This window comes from Lissotriton helveticus, chromosome 4_1, assembly GCF_964261635.1.
Source record: "Lissotriton helveticus chromosome 4_1, aLisHel1.1, whole genome shotgun sequence".
Classification (NCBI taxonomy): Eukaryota; Metazoa; Chordata; class Amphibia; order Caudata; family Salamandridae; genus Lissotriton; species Lissotriton helveticus.
The window spans coordinates 1554074326-1554089868 of NC_136063.1; positions in this window are offsets into that span (position 1 = coordinate 1554074326).

Below are 15543 nucleotides of genomic sequence, written 5' to 3' on the forward strand. Positions count from 1 at the left end.
TAGGGTTCACTTGGTTGACGAGATTCCTTTCTTCTTCAAGAGCCGAAATTCTTGACTCCAGGGACTGTAGTTCCAAGATCTTTTTTTTGTTTTTAATTCTTATTTGGATACCCAACACACCCCTCAAATTGGCTGTATAAGCATCCTAGACCTGATCTATTGACGTGGAGCCAATGTTGAAAGTGAAAAATTCAGTAGTAGCCTCTTTGGTTACCTGGGGTATCTTGGAGTCAGACAAAAATGCTCTATTCAAGGTCCACCTTGTTTGTAGACATAAACTGCTCGTGGAGTATGAAAAGAGCAAAGGAGCGTGGTCTGAAAGATGGCTAGGTGCTATAGAAATACTAAGGATCTTGTTTAAAGCCTCTTTATTGATCAAGACGTAGTCTATCCTAGCTGAATGGTGGTACTTTTTACTGTGATAAGTAAAACCCTGTAAACCACCCATCTTAGCTCTCCATACGTCCACCATATTGATGTTAAGAAGGAGATTTTTTAAGACCCTTCGAGATCTAGGGGATCCAATAGCATGACTTTGATTGGACCTATCCTTAACCGGGTCAAGGCGGACGTTGAAATCGCCTCCCACTATTAGGGAGGGGAGTTGCTAAAGTAAGGTTATCCTGTAGTTTAACCAGAAAAGAGGGATTATACACATTGGGGCCATAGAAAGAGGAACAAGGTCAATTTTTCCCCTTTCAAAATCCAACTGGGCGATGATCCATCTTCCTGATTGGTCTTGTAAAACTGATTTTATTTCACAACTAAATCCCTTCTTAAGCAAAATTGCCACCCCTCGACAGTGTATTGTTTGTTGGGAGTGACAAAAACAATGTACCCACGGGAGTTTAGAAAAGATGCTCTTGGACTCTGTTTGATTTAAATGAGTTTCCTGCAGTATACAGACCTGGACTGGTAAAAACTCTAAGTATTTAAAAATCAATCTTTGCCTTCTAAGGCATGTTAAGCCATTTATATTCCAGGAGATAAATTGGATATTATGGCCCCCCTTCATTGTGTCTTTCCCAAGTGGATTCCCTGCTTGGCGAGTAACGTTTACAATATAGTTTAGGTAAACAGTGAGATGAGAGTTTTTAAAAACTTTTTTCCTGCCACCCTGTGCCCCACCATGCCCCCATCCCTCCTCCCTTTCACTCCCTATCCCCTCGTGGCCCCCTAACACCCTGAGAAACCTACCTTCCAAAAGGCAAATGCCTATTCGGGCTCTTCCCCACTCCGGGCTTTAAAAAGAAAAAACATTAAAACGTAATCATAAACTAGCGGCTTGACTCGTGGCGTTTCATTTAGCTTTTGCGCACCCCCCTCTCAGGCCTCACTGTTTTTCAAGCTGAATTTCTGCTATTAAAGTGTCAGCCTCTTGTGGTGAAGGGATCATGTGCATGTAGTTATTCCACATAACATGCAGTGTTGCTAGGAATCTCAATTGAGCCTTGGCCCCCAACCCATTTAACTCTGATAACCTTTTCCCCAGTTCCCACTGTCTTTCCTCGGTTACATGCGAAAGGTCTGATCTAATAAGGAATGCAAAATGTGACTGTTCTGCAAATGGAGAGGAGATAGGACCTTCCTTTAGGGCAGCAGATAAAATCTGTTCTTTCACAGAGTAGGACAAAAAATTAACCAGGATTTTACGGGGTTTCAACCAACCAGGATTCCTTTTAAACGGGTCCCTATGGGCTCTCTGGATTTCAGAGCTTAAATCTATTCCAGGATGGTCTTTCAGAACTGTGCGTTTCAAAAGAGCGATCAGAAAACCCTTGATGTCATCTACCTTCATTACTTCAGGGATATTCATAAATTTCAGGGTATTTTTCCTTGAATGGTTCTTTAACCTCTCAAGATCATTTTTGGGATCCTTATTCTGGATAGATATTTTTTCCAGCTGTGACACGGTAGCCTCCATTACGGTTTTAATACTGGGAATCTCCTTCTCAATTGCATGAGTCCTTGCAGTTACTAATACCAGTTTCTAGGCCAGAAGTTCACAGGAGGATCGGATGGCGGCCTGATTTGCCTCGGAAACCAGAATGCTATTCCCCAGATCGGCTTGATTTGCCTCAGACACTGTAAATCTATTTGCCATCTCGTCCTTCAAAGCCAAAAGAATATCAGCCAACGAATGGGAAGTTGAATTTGGGGTATCCTTAATTTCCAGGGGGAGAGCGGGCCATTTCACCATCTCTTCATTTTGACACTTTATTAACGAATCTGATTAATCTTGTTTGCCCATTACATGCCCTCCTTCCTCCCGGAGTTGCGTTTGTTGCTTGCTAGGTAGCTGGTCTAACCCCTGGTTGCCCTTCTCCTGCTGGTCCAGAATGGAAAATCTATTAACAAAGGTAATAGCTTGACGCACTTCTAGGACCTGATAAGATTTTAAAGTACCTTCTGCCGTGCCTTCCGTACCAGCTACTCCTGTCAACTCAGATAAGGGGCTCTCCTTCTGCACATTGTTCTGCTCAGGCTCTAATCTCAGTACAGGAACTGCTTCAGGACCATGAGGGGCTTGGTGTTGGGGGTTCATTTTTGTAGCTGTAAGAGACATGACCTGGTAATAGGATTTCAAAGAAGGGGTAATTCTTACTTTAGCCTCTACGGATCTCTTATCCCTTAATTTTGCCTTATCCCTTTGCGTTTTTAAAGAAACCGGGGTCGCTGGATTTCCTAAGCGCCCCTCCTGTTTAATCTGTTTTCCCTCCCTGGTCACAATGTTGACTTCAGCCACAGGCGGGGGCGCCTCTCTGGGGATTAATCGAGTGGGTAATCAATTTATTTGAAACAATGTTTGCCGCCCTGGCCCTTAACGAATATCTTGTGGGTTTGGGGGCAGAGGTACCCTCTTGCGCAAAGACCCCGCTCTCCATACAATCAGACAAAACCTTGCCTAGAATATACCCTTCTGCTTTAACAGGTTTGTCTTCAAATATGCCTTTTCTGTTGCTGGGGGAATATAGAAATTACTTATTTTTTGTTAAATCAAAAACAGCCACCTCTGCGCCCGGAAATACTGCTCCTACTGGTGGGCAAAGTGGCTGAAAAACTTGAGTCCTTGCCAGTCCTTCCTGGTCCCCTGTCCAGCCCCCTACCTTCTCCGGCGAAACACACGCTAAATCCGGGCCAGGAACACCATCCACACAGCGGCGCGGCAGCTGCCCAGACCGCCTCAGTGCATCTGCCGCGTCTCCCCACCTCCAACTCGACAGCCGCTCAGCTGTACTTCGTCCTCTCTCTCCCGAAGCCTCGAGCACAGCCCAGCTGTCTGATCGTCCACACCCGCTATGCACACCGGAGCTGAATCCAGAAAGTCGGGAGCCGGTTTTCTGCCTTCGCCCCAACTCTGCTGCAGTCGCAGCCACTATGACCTCCGACGCCGATGCCGACAACAGAACAGGTACTGGGACTGGGGGGGCAAAGCTGGAATCACTATTTAATATAGTCCACACCATAGTAATAAGAGGTTGAAGAGGGGGGGTTTATTATTATGTTCGCTCCAAAGTCAAGCCGCCATTAGGAGCCCAGAGAGGAGCGCCCGCGGCCGTTCAGTCAGCGGCCGCCATGTTCCTCCCCTCCAACATTTACATTTTTTTACAACTTTCCCGAATTCTTGACTTGTATCAGTATTTAATTTTAAATATTGCATTTTTTTATTTTGCCCCTTCAGCTGTAACAGTAGACAATTTCAAGTAATTGCCTTTATATTTTGTGCTGCTAATCCAGTAGGCACAGTAACTAAACATGATAAATTAGATTTTCTAGGTTTATGCACATAGGCAGTAATTGCTTTTAGCAAGCCTTTTCTACTTCCTGCTTGGCCACAGACATATTGTAATGTAGGTGCAAATGTACTACAGTCACATAATCCATTTTCTTGTTGAAGTCCATGATTTACTGACTGCTTAATGTCATTAAATATTTGTAGTTATTCAGACTTTTATTGTGAGACTAAGTAATGGAAATTCACCTCATCCCTTTTAACTTTGTTTATTGCATGTTAAATCTTGTCCATCGCAACCTTGGCCTAATTATTAATTATTGGTTGTCCAAGTGGGTTAGCGTCTTAGAAGTGGAAGTGTTAGTAGTTGTTGAAATATTGTTTTGTATTTTGGCATTACTGTTATTGCCTTCTGCTACTTCTTGTTCCAACATCTTCTAAATATGTCTGAAATTGAGATGATGCAATCTCATTCTTTCATGCATTAAATGCTCTCTCATAGGATTCACAGGGTTCTATAATATTTTCTACTTTCTGCCATGGTTTCAGTAGTAGTAGAAGTTTTAATTTATAGAATGTTTTATTTTCTTGTCACAACTGAGTTCACGATGGTTAATGAGAGTAGGTTTTAAATGATGCATTAAAAATCCATTGGGCGCTTGAACTCAAATGTTTCCAGTGTTGATATCTTCTGCTATATTATGTTGATATGTGTAGAACTGGCAACTTCATAGAATGATAGATTTATGCTCAAAATGTCTTGTTAGTGGGTAATATGTGTCCAACATATTGGTTTTCAAAATATCTTTGTTACTCGGATCAAAATGTGCATGGTATTTAAATTCAGGTAGGCTTTTGAGAAACCTTCAGAGTAATGATAACAATCCTAGACTGAGCCACACAATTGCCTGGGATTTACCACATAAGCCTGAAGACTTGAAACAATCACATGATTCATGGCTACTAACCACTTGGTGAAATAGAATTTGAAGCCTAAATCAGTATAAACTTTTGCTTGAAGATTGCTTGGCAGATATTTCTTCCCATACTTCCTTTATGTAATTTTTTTCAGCCTTTGTAAAATGTAACATAATATGTAACCACTATAAAAATGTCTGCAACAAATTGTGTATCCATGTTAGCAACCCACATCTGTACCATTAAAGGGTTGTTGTTGTTGATCCGTTGTGATGCTTGTGTTCTTTTTTAAGATTTTAAGCATTCTTGTCTGATTTACCAGTAACTGCATGTTTTACAGATTACATTAAATTGTTCACACTTCCTTTCTGTAAAATTGGTCTTGAAAATCGAAAGCAACATTTACAATGATGTTTGGATTTGTTGCAATATTTTGTAAGCAGTGTTTTCCTCTCTTATGTGATTGAAAGCATAAAACCTAGTCAAATATTTTATTGTTTTGCTCTATATTAAGGCTATCGCAAAGATAGGTCTATCTTTAAACACAAAAAAACAAGAGTGTGTGGTGCATCTCTTGCTTGATACTCTTCATCTCCAAATGAAGTACCTCTCCACACGGATTTGTTTGTTTGTTGGTTGAGCATTGAAGCAAGGCTTGAAATGTATACTCAAAATATCTGCAAACATTAACAGGATCCAAAGAATGTTTTGTAATAATATCTACAATATTAGCATTTGCATTAAGTAGAAATTGATACAAATCGGCCCGCGGGTTCTCAGCATAGCTTAAAATATTAATCCAAGTTGGTGTTACTGAATTTCTGAACATACATTTTGATTTTCCATGCATTCGTAACCAATATTCATTTTTCCCTTGCTGATATGACATATTGTTGAACTAATTGTGTTATGGGTTCTCTTTTTTGTAGTGCAACTTTTGAAACAGCATAAGAAGTGACTGAAAGCTCTCTTTCATACAATTGTGTGAAAATGTATTGAATGTCTTGTTGAGAATGTTGATCCTTCGAGTACAAACTTGTTGCTCGATACTCTGATGCACAAATTTGTACTGAATGATCATGCTGACCTCCACCTTTCCCAGTGGCAAATAATTGTAGATAACATCTTGCTTCCACTAATTGGCTCTCCTCCAGCTTCCTCATCTGATACAGTTCTGAAGGATCACACTTCATATCACTTGAGTATAGTGGTTATATACTCTAATATTCAAGCATTTTTTCCACTTCTTGCTCATTTATCTTTTGAAATTGTCCACTAGCATTTTCACATCCAAATGATAAGCTTGTGGATGAGATAATGTTTTCAATGTCCAAATCTTATTATTATATGTTGTTTCCCTGAAGGCAAGATGTAGCTGTTTGAACGCTGTCAATACCTATAATTCTTGCCACACTTTTTGTCTTTTGTAGGTACTCCATTGACTAAAACAACTAAAGATTCCTCTAATTTGCATCTTATCTCAAGAGGTCTAATGTTTTTGTTGAAATTAAATGAAAGGAAAACAACATTTCCTTCCAGTGTGCAAAATATATACTTAAATTTTACAGAGTTCGGTTGCATTACAACAATGGCTTGAAAAGGATGTACAGTTTAAATTAAAATAATCAGTTGCAGTAGTTCTGACTTAGTTGTATCAATTTACAAATTGTTATGAATACAAAGTAAAGGCATCAAGTTATGTTCTAACTTTCAGGGACAGAATTTGCAGATTAGCCGATAGTAATAAACATCCTACTTTTCTTCAGTAATTAGAAAAACAGTATAATTTATCCATGCTAAATTGTTTCCATTTACAGTTTTCTCAAGGAGATCAATCTTTTTAACTTGCTTTTTATAATGGGTTATTTGGCAACAAATGCAAATCAGTTAGGTATTTCCAAAATTGTTTCTTAAAATTGAAGAATGGCCATTTGGGAAATGTCCAAGTTCATTAATAGATGTTCTTGTGCATTCTGAGTGAGCACAGCATCTGGGCAGTTATTGGTGTCAGATGCTGTACCAAAGTATGGACACTGTATGTACTCTGTAATACTGTTTACTTGTGCAGGAATTGAAAGGATGGTGTTATTATAAAGTATAATGTGGGTTCAAATTTTCTTATAGATGACTGATATGTGAAGAGCGACTTGATGTGATGGGAAGTGGATTCACACGTGATTTTTAAGGCAACCTAAAAAATGTCCTTGTTGGTTAGTAGTTTTCCTAAATGGGCAGAGGTCTACGGTCTGTAGTTACTTACGTTTCTTAAGCATTGATAATTTTTTTAAGTGTCATCAGAAATGCCCTTAGATTCAGTATGGAAGTATCTTCAATTTTGCAAATAGAAGTGGAATACCTTTTATATACAGGTTTGTGTCCCTCCTGTAAAACATAAGTACATGTAGTTTGTTGTTTCACAATTTTCCTTCTATTCCTACTGCACTTCTATGAAACACTTCATAAAAACGTGTGCTGATGGTAAGTCTATTCATGAAAGTAAGGTTCACTACTTTACATATGTTTCCAATTTACCTAGAAAATGTTGCAGAGGTTTAGTATTGTTTAGTTCTCTCTTGAGTAGTTTATGTATTTTATAGGTTGAAATTAAACTGTCCAGCCTTTGCATCTGATTCATGATTAAAATAAACAGTTTGGTTTTCTTTTCACAATAAATACATATTGTTTCTGTGCAAGTATGTCTGTTTTTTCTTACGAATGGAAGTGTGTGTTGTACATTTACGAAGACACACATTTTACAGTGCTTTGCTTTAATATGCCTAACTTTCTTCCTTCATGTTACAGTTTATAATTTTTTCTGAATAGCCAGCATTTTGTTGTTGTGATGGGTAAGTGGTATTGGGTGTTCTCTTTTGAAATTATTCAGTATTAAGCTTTATACTATTCATGTTAGGGTGTCTATAAATAGTCTGAGCCATCATCCTTCTATCTCTGTGTTTTGTTGTGTCTTATGTCTCTGCTGTACAATTTCATATGTTGCTTCTTCTGGTAATGTTGTGTAGGCATTGTGTAAAACATCAGTAAATCTCGGGGTAAAAGTCATAAAAACAAATAGTTTCACTATTAATCAACCAAATCCAAAATTACCCTTTTCTCACAGTATAAAGGTGTGCCAATATTTTCTGCAAGTATTTCCTAGTATATTTACCTGCTGTATGTTGAAATTTGTGGATGATGATATATGATGTGTAAAAGTTGTTGAATTCCTTCGAAGAACAAATAGAGCTGCATTGAGTTCCATCAACCATCAGAGTGGGTATGGTTCTATCAGTAATTTAGTAGTATTGGGCTATGGCACCCAATTTATTTAAAAAAGAGCAAGACAATGCATTTGGCTCCTGAGTGGCCCAATGGATTGAAGCTGCTTGTAGGGAACTAGCACGGCCATGGGGCCCTAGGGCTTTCACCCCCAGGACTTCAAAACAAATAAATAAACATTGGGTGTTCCAAGTGGAATGGAGACACTCACAAAAATAAAAAAAGTAACAAAAACAGACGTAAAAGAATAATAAGAGCTGTTAATCAACATGATATCTGGTCTAAATACAGGTGGCTAAATACGCTGGGCAGCTGCCCTTCTCCTGTATGCCATGGGAAAAATCTGGGTGTTATAGTTGATTCATCTCTTTCCATGAACCTACAGATTAGCAGAACTGTGTCCACTTGTTTTGGGATAATCAGGCGGCTTACAAAAATTTCCCATTTCTTTCCTTTGGATCCAGAAAACAGGCAGTAATTGCTCTGGTAATGTCCAGACTCGATTACTGCAATGCTCTCTATCTGGGAATAAATAAGAGTCTGGTGCGTCGTCTTCAGCTAGTGCAGAATGCGGCAGCAAGGCTGGTGATGGACTTACCCAATTACCACTCAGTCTCGGCCTCCCTCATTTTGTTGCACTGCTGCCTTTGGAGCGCAGAATCCTCTTCAAGACTCTTTGCCTCACCCATAATGCTTATCATGGTTTAGGCCCTGATGCTATTAAAGCAATGTTTCAGGACTATGCCCCTACCAAACAGCTTAGGTCACCCAGCAAACATTTTGTGGTAGTTCCTAGATATAAAAAGGTTAGGTGTAGAGGCAGGGCCTTCTCCACCTCTGCTGCCAGTCTGTGGAACGCTCTTCCTGATAGACTAGCGGGGCTTTTGTCTCATGCTTTATTTCACAGGCCTTGAAAACGTGGCTCTTTACTCAATCCTTGATATGAGCATGTTTTCTGGCTGTGCGTGATTCTCTATAGCACCTTGATGCCCTTGGGCTAAGTTTGTGCTTTACAAATGTAATATTCATTCATTAATTCATTCAATATATTATTTACTCCTCCTCTCAATGAGTGCCTTCATGGGCTAACTTGCATATATGTTAAGCAGCATTGTGGTTTCCCAATCTGGGCAGGCACACCACCAGCATGTTTTTTAGTTTGCGGAGAGCTTCATGGATTAACCTTATGTTTCCTGGGATCTACAGAACATGATGATATTTTTAAGTATTCTCAGACATGGAGGTTTTTTTCTTCAGTTTGGGAATCAAGGAACCCCTTGTGTTTGATCTTACAGCTGAATTACGTGACTTGAGGCTTGTAAAAGAAAGACTCCAACACATGTTTAATGTAGTTTTGAATATAAATGTTTTAAGTAGATGTTAATTGACAGACATAGTAATGATTTTATGACTTCTTTTCAAAGCCAATGGGCTTGGTTTGTATATTAATGCAGTCCCCCCTTGACAAAACCAAAAGTCCTGCCTTTTCTATATTGACAGTGACTTACATTAAAAAACAAAAATAGAAGTTCACTGAATAAAACAAAGGTTGAAGTGACAGTTATAGTATTCAATGAAAAACCTTAGAAATTCATAAAATTAACCAAGTTACATTATAATTAAATGAAAATGTCACTTACAACTTTATAAACTAATAAAACACTTAAATTCATTAAAGTAACTATAAATTGTGCCCAGTAACTATTACATCACTCATGACATTTTTAATGACTGCATTGAAAACAACATCGATGATATCTTAAATGGCTTGACTGATGACAACACTAAGCATGGCAGGGGCGTGAGTTATAGTTGTATACATATATATATATATATATATATATATATATATATATATATATATATATATTCACAGAACTTCGTTGCTCGCTCTCCTGTCTTTTAGGAACACAACGAAACCGGACCCATTCAGGTAGTTTGCGAAGTTTTTTATTATTCGTGCAACACCTTCGCCACCATGACGCGTTTCGGGCCCTCGAGCCCTTGATAACATGACGTATATATATATTCCATATGCTACTACCGACAACCTTGAGGCACCACACATCAGCGTTTAAAAGCCTTTTATTCTCTTGGGTGGCAAAGGGGCAGGGCATCTGCAAGCAGCAATGTCCAAACGTTTCGAGCTTTCTCCCCCCTTGCTCACTGGATTCTGCGAGCAGGAGGTGTTTACTTCGCGCCGTCTTCTTATATATATATATATAAACACAAACAATCCTAACACCAGTAAACAAAACGATGTCCAGGCCACTTTCTCCTCATCAACGTGTTTATTTTTCAATGCCCAGTCACTAAACGCATTTCGAAGGGAGACCTCCTTGCTCACGAGTACAAGTGCAAGTAAATCAGCAGTATTTATACATAATGATGCGACACACCTCATGATAGTGAGTAGTGTAAACAGACTCCTTGGAATGTGAACAATTACGGAGATAGAAAGCAGACTACTTGTTTTACGATCCTTTTACATCATGAGTGAGACACGTTGCAGCATTCCTGCTTAAAAGCATAAATAATTAATAAATGGTGAATGCAGAGTTAACTTCATGCAAAAAAATCAGGAAATTCAGCGTACTGAAATCAACAATGTTTCAATACATTCTTGATGGCTGTTAAGAAGCCTGCATTTGCATGCATCTTGGTGCCAGGTATACACAGATCAGTTGTGTTGTACAGCAACAACCAGTACAATTCTGCATTATACAGCCCCAGTGACCAAGTATTAACTCCATCCAGCGCAAGTGGGCCAATCACCAGGCTACATCAGTACAGCGCCCAGTGGGCAAACCAGTCCAAACCCAGTGGGTAAAGTCAGTATTCACATTATGGTGTATAATGAACTCACTCATATCACCACCATTGATGCTACTAAGTCTTGTATTCAACTCTCCTTTAGAGACTCAACAAGGATCTGCAAATAAAGTGAATAGAAAAGAGGTGAGAAACCATTCATATCATTCAAAACTATTTATATACACTACATCAGTATTAAAAACAAGCAGAGTGCTGCCATCAAGCAAATAAAACCTTGTTACTCATTTAGTTAGCAGGACAGGAACGCACACCCTAACCATTTCTTTCTACACAGGTGTAATGACTTCATTAACCGAGGTGTATTGCTAAAGCCTCATCGCAATTATCTCCCTCTGGTTGCATCGTAAGAAACGTAATAATCATTTTGGATTCCAAACGTCTCAGTTCTTGAATCCTATCACCCCCTCTCTCTCTTATGGGGACATTGCAAAGGACACAATATGAAATGAGGCTGTTGTTACTTTTGTGATAAGTGGCAAAGTGTCTTGGTACTGGATAATGTTTGTCTTGGTTCCTTATTGCCCTCAAATGTTCCAGCACACGTTCTTTTAGCATGGTGTATGATGCTGCCTATATAGTACTTGTTACAGGTGCATCTGAGGGCCCCTGAAACAATAAACCACATATTCTGTGTTACAGGAAAAGTGTTTGAGTATTTTAAATGGTTTGCGATATGGGGAAAGCATCACTTCTTTAACATTCACACTGTATTTGCAGGCTTTGCATCTGCCGCATGTGTTGAACCCCTGGACAGTATTTTTCTTAATGTTTGTGGGAATCAATGTTTGGCACACCATATCTTTAAGAGATGTGGCCTTACGGTAAGTTCTTTGGGGGTAGTCTTCAATCTCTTGTGACAAATCTTTATCTGTTTTCAAAACATCCCAAAATTTGCTAAGGGCTTGTCTGACCTCCCATGATTGTTTGTTAAAGCCGGTTATAAATCACACTTTCTCAGTACTTTTTTATTGTTGCTCGGGCTCAATCTTTTTAGTGAGTAAAAATCTCTCCTGTTTCTTTAATCAACTTCTTCAAGAGCGTTCTCTACGCAGGTTTTGGTGTATCCTCTCTCTCTGAATCTCTCACACATTGTGATACTATCAGTTTTGAAGTCCTCTATTGTGCTCATCCAAGGGAATGCTGTTAATGAGACTGCTGGGATGACAGCTGCGTGCATGCAATAAGCTGTTTCCAGTCGTCTCTTGCCTAAAGAGTGCTGTAGTCAGTATATGGTCTTTGATTTTGATTTTTTAAAGTCAAGAAATTCAGTTACCTTTCCTTATCAATATTACTGGTAAGAGAGAGGTTAAATGCGTTGGTGTTTAACATAGTGAAAAATTCATTGGCTTCTTCTTCACTGCCTTCCCATATGAAGAAAATGTCAGCTATATAGCGCACCCAGGCTTTAACATTAGACTCTGTATATGTCAAGGGATCTGACTACTTGCTCCTCCCACCAGCCCAGATACAAACCTGCAAAACTGGGTGCGAAGTAAGTACCCATCGTGGTTCCAAGGGTTTGACAGTAGCTCATTCCATCAAACAGAAAAAAGTTTTGTGTCAGACAAGTTTTGATCATATCCAAAATCATTTTGGTACGAAATAAAAAGGAGACTGACCTAGTTCTCTAAAAGTGTCTACATGCCTTAATTCCCATTTCATGTGGGATGCTAGTATAGAGGCTGTTAACGTCAAATGTCATTAGTAAACAGCCAGGATGCCAACCTACTTTGTCAATCATGCGCAAAAAATTCACCTGAATCTTTCAGGTAAGAGTGGAGATTCGGAACCAAAGGTTGCAGATAAAAATCTACATACCTGGAGGAGTTCTCTAAGCAGCTACCCCTGGAGGATACTATTGGCCTTCCCAGGGGATTAGTCAGGTTTTTATGAAGTTTAGGGAGGAGGTAAAGGGCTGGTGTTTTGGGGTATTTACATTTCAGAAAGTTGTATTCTTCTAATTCTAACAGGCCCCTATCTTTCCAATCTCCAAATTGTTCCTGATATTTATTGTTCACAGCTTCATACAGTTGTTTAGTGCTCCTTTACATACCTACTTGTGTCATTCAATTGAGAGAGACCCTCATTAATATACATTTCTTTAGAAAGCACCACAATGTTGCCCCCCCTTATCCGATTTTTTTATCACAATTTGATTGTCATTTTTTAGACTTTGTATTGCTGCCATCTATGCCATAGATAAGTTTGTTCTCACATTCTTTTGATTTCTGGATAATTTATCAAGTTCTTTAATAACCCCCTGGTAAAGATTGCAGGGATCTGTTAGCATAAGCCGAAAGCCATTTTGTACTTGGCATCCATTTTAATTAGCCCTGTGCTCGCCATGTACTGTTTCCCTCTTCCAGAGGCTTGCACATGCTCAGAGGGGCCTAGCCAGTAGGATGCACCTGCTCTGTTATAACTGTCAGGCTATTCTTGCTGATGTAAGGAGAAATAACTCTCCACTCACTTTGTTGAGCAAGCAAATCTTGTATACCTATATTAGTCATTATGCATGCTTACATGTGCCAGGACCTCCCCATGGTTTTATGCTGACTAATGTAACCTACGCATATATAAGGCCCCTGTTCTCTGTACTCCTTATACTGCCTCATACAGTTTCCTGAGGGTACTGTGTGACGTAGTCTCCCTCATCTGAGGTTATTAAAATATGTTTTTGATCTTACAGCTTCTGTGCAAATCTCTTCTTTGTTGGAGGTGTATCAGTGAGACCCCTGAGAAGGTTTCTATTTTTTTCAAATGGCACTCAACGTGGACCTCATCAGAGAAGCATCTATCTAAGGGAGTGATCTTGACAGGAGACAGGAATGTACTGAGGAGGACAGGACAGAACTCTACTAAGGGGGTACTCTGAGCACGGAGATTCTGGGGATTCTCTGTCTCTGCAGCCCAGTATATTTCTGCTCTTCCTGGATTGATCCTCCACATGTTTACCACTCCTGACTGAGAACATTTGTGGTGTGAATATTCTAAAAATGACTATTATGTCATTCAGAACTTGGCAGTTAGAATCTGGAGACCTATGCTCGATAAGGTCATTTGTGAGATAGTGAGAGAAGTGCTTTGGCTGCAGAGATAACGTGAGATAAAGTGAAATATATAAAAAAGTGAAGTACTACAAAGTGAGATATGAAGTGATATAAAAGTGAGATTTAAAGGGATATAACGTGAGATATAAAGTGAGACATAAAAAGTGATATAGAGCAATATAAAGTGATACAAAGAGATACAGTGATATATAGTGATAAGGAAATGGAATTGGCCAAAATTACGGAATATGGAAATATATGAATTGCAATTTGTATCGGCAGGTAATGAGGAGACTTTTCTCTACTGTTTATAAAATATGTAACAGCACCCTTTTTGTTAAGTGCCACTGGTGTTTAGTATCGTATATCTTACAATATTCTTGGGCATGCCTGTTTCAAGCACACATCAAAGAATGTGTTGCTTTTTGAAGGTACCATAATGAAATGTGTATAGCATTAGCCGACTCCCCTAGAGGGGATACCTAAATAGGTTTAGGTATAAAAAACGTATTTCTTCCTTGGTGATAAAGTACCCCTTGGAATTAAAATATGTACAGGATCTATTTTGCGCTCTTTTATAAATCGAGATATGCAGAGTGTTTTGTTGGTGTTCTGCCAGCCAAAACTATAGAATTTGGTGTAGTTTAGCTTCTTCAAAATGGAACAGTCTTTTGGGCTGTTTTTTTTGTGCAGTCTTTTTGGGCTACTATTGAGAAGCTCTTCTTGTAAATATGACTTACAACTAGTATTTACTAATGGTTTGGTTTTTACCCATTGCTTGCGTCGGACGGCCGCCGGCCCTCCGATGTCACGCCGTCTGATGTCACGGTAGGCGTGTGCGTTCGGACGGCCGGGGGCCGTCCGAACCAGGACCACGCCATAAATCACCTGCACCGTGGTGGAATTTCCGCCGCGGTTAAAGGGTTAAGTACAGTCTGTGGGCTGTCCTTTGTTTCTGTTCTAAGTGTTGATATGTGGGTTAAATGTGTGTTTAAATGTCTATGTGGTTTGTGGTTTCACATTGGTGGTACTTGTGTGAGTAACTAGTGATTGTGCTCTTTGTGTAAGAATGGCTAGCCTTAAGCGCACTGTATTGTGTGTTCTGAGTGTATGACCCCCTTCTGTAAATGTCTGGAATGAGCTCATTGTGGATTTTTTTTGCTGACATCATTCTGTTATGCAAAATGTAATTTAATTAATATTAAATAAAAATCCAGAAATAAATTATATAACATATGCTAAATAGCTGTATGTTACTATTAAATTGACAGAGTAAGACACTGTACATGTGTGCAAAGTGCCACAATGCTAAAGATAAAATTAGAATTCACATTCAATAGGAATAAAATAGGCCTCAAAAACGAAATTGTGTATTTTGCAATGATTATAACTAACATATAAAATGTTACAGCATTTTCCTTAGATACATTGTATTAGATATTAACAGGCAATCACATCATCTGAGTGAATTTGGTTATCGCTGAACTAAACACACATTATAGACCAATAGATTTAACTGCATTGAAATGCCTCAGTTTTTAAATAGATTGTGACAAGCTTACTTTCAGCACCAGAGAAAGAAGATTTCCAACAGTTATGTTTTAACTGTCTCACTGAGAAAAGCTGTCTGACACAACCAATGGAGAAAACACTTTGTCAAGACATTAGAAATTCAGAAAAATACTTTTCTCTCCAGAGAAAGGCGTGGGAATTCGACTCCTGCTGCTCAAC